This window comes from Montipora foliosa, chromosome 14 (genome assembly GCF_036669935.1).
Source record: "Montipora foliosa isolate CH-2021 chromosome 14, ASM3666993v2, whole genome shotgun sequence".
Taxonomy (NCBI): Eukaryota; Metazoa; Cnidaria; class Anthozoa; order Scleractinia; family Acroporidae; genus Montipora; species Montipora foliosa.
Window position 1 is genome coordinate 24,877,370 of NC_090882.1, and position 2,500 is coordinate 24,879,869.

A 2,500-nucleotide genomic window follows, 5' to 3' on the forward strand; every position below is an offset into this window, starting at 1 on the left:
CACTTGCCTAAAAAACATCCCAGTTCAAACCTGTGCTAATGTCTGTGGAGTCGCTGCTGCAGTACTTGCAGGAATCGCTTGTGTTGCCCCTTACCTATGGAGAAACGTATTCCTCAACCGGAATGCCGAAATTCCCACCAGCTTGGAATGGTTGCTGAAACCTACTGTTTACTCCGACTTTCTAAGATGCTCTATCATTTCTTGGCTTTTAACCGATTCAATTAATCTCTCTATTCTTGGAATAACGAGAGAGGAGGTTAAACCCCAACTGCGAGATCACAATTTCACTTTCCGTCGCCGATTCCTGGGCGAGGTGACCATTCCAGACGATGGCCATGCTGACAAAAACCAGGAAAATGTGAAGAACAACAACGGAGAGTCACCATCAGGGGATTCCTGTTCTAAGGATGACGCCAGCAGAACTCAGAACCTTTCCGAAGGGTGGATAACATTGCAGTACGGCAAGAAAAGAAAGAAGGTGGATAACCAAGGAAAAACTAACAAGAATTCGACGCGGGAAGCTTCTTGTTCCCATGGTTCAATGCAAGAAAAACTTGGATGCAAAAAGGTAGATGATGAAGACAAGATTCCTTATGATGCCACGATTTCCAACGATGGGTGTGCAGACTTTTACCAGCACAACACAGTAACAGTAGAACCCAGAGGGAACTCAAAGTCAAATCTAGAGGAAAACAACAGAATGCCACCCTCCGCGAGAAGCAAGAAACCTGGAGACGTTGCCAACCGCAAGAAGAAGTGTGATGACGACCGGATAAAAGTCCCACGGGGCAGGAAAGTGAAGAATGTAAATACCCAGAGAAGACAAGGACGTCTTAACAACAATATGACAACCGTCGATGCTGCGCCAAGAAAACACGGTCAGAGCATCAGTGCCAGGTACAAACATAATGGCTCCCTCTGGAGAAAAAATGATAGTTCATGGAATGATGATGTAAATGGTTTAAAAGCAGAAAATGTTGGATTTCAAATGGCAGCTGGTGAAGATATGATTCATAAAAAAGATGACAGATCGTCAGATGATGTTGCCAATAGTTCAAAAGAAGAAAACATTGGTTGTGAAATGGAAGACGGTGAAGATATGTTCCATAAGCATTGTGAAGACAGAAAGCTAAAAAAAGAAAGTACGCGACCTTTCCATAAAGAGATCGATGAAATTTCCAAGCATTTGCAGACCGCTCCGTTGCAGAGAATGAAGTATCCAGTGTGGGAGAATAAAGGAAACACAGAAGGCGTGCTAAAGGAAGAAGAGAAGAACCAAGCGGAAATCTCCGAAAATGAGGAGGAAAGTATATGTACAGGGAATGCATTGGGTTATTCAAGTAAAAGAGCTGTTGATGGAATGCTGAATGTTGGAAACCAAAAGCAGTTACGAGAAACCATCGATGAAATGTCCATGATTGAAAACACCGTCGGTGATAAAAAATTCGAAGATGACAAGGAGAATTGCTGCCTTTTTTCGGAGAACGTTGTAATCCCAGGGGATGTGGAGGTTGTTCCCATTCAAGAGAGAAGACAGAAAGATGAAAAAAACTTTGACCACATTTACCTCGACAATGATTACAAGAGTCGTGAGAGCGTTAATGATGGTTATGCCTCAGTGCCTCAGTGTTCCGGTGGGATGCCATTGGAGGAGGGAGAAGGTTATGGAGAAGATGTCGAGAGAAATGTTGTGATGAAAAATAATGTGTTCTTTATAGGGCAAAAATGCCATACCCTTGAAGAACTTGAAACGGCCAAACGGGTGTATGAAGATAGTAACTTCTGTGAGTTGTGGAAAAGAGACGTCAGGACACTAACTGCCGCCTCGAAGCGTGTTCCAAAGAGGGTTTCTATTGCAAACCCTAATCTCACGTACTATTCACTACATTTAAGCTGCAAATTTGGAGGAAGGAATGTGGAAACAAGAGTGAACAGAAAGCGAAAGACAAAATCATTTCGCCAAGGCTGCCCTTTCGAAGTCCATATAACCCTTTCGGAAGATGGGAAATATCTGCAAGTGAATCGCATTTCAACAACACACAACCATGCTCTCCAAAAACAAATTTATGAGCGCCTTCCTCGACAACGAGCTGCACGAAGTAAGGAGGTTACAAATGACATCGTGGATGCCATCAAGCTTCAGGCCAATCCCAAACTTCTTCAACAGAAGATTGAGACTGCTACTGGAAAAAAGGTTACATTAAAGGACATCTCAAATATAAAACAAAATTCAAAGAAAAATATTCAGAAGAATGATCTTGAAGATGTCATAAGCTATTTGAATAAACAACCAGGTTGTTGCACAGATGTTGTTGTTGACAAGGAGAATAATTTCAAAGGACTATTCTACCAAGACGCTCACATGCAAAACATCTATACCCATTTCCCAGAAATTCTCCTAGTAGATGCGACGTATAAACTATTAGATCTTCGAATGCCTGTTTATTTGCTTATGGGCATTGACGGTGATGGATGTAGCGAGGTTGTGGCCATGTTCATT

The 2,500-nt window shown here is 42.3% G+C and overlaps 1 protein-coding gene across 1 annotated transcript in view; it reads right to left on the reverse strand.

Moving 5' to 3' along the window:
• The window catches only part of LOC137984869 (flavin-containing monooxygenase 5-like), a 17,887-nt gene that overhangs the window by 10,658 nt on the left and 4,729 nt on the right, over positions 1–2,500 (reverse strand). The gene's annotated exons all lie outside the window — the stretch shown is intronic.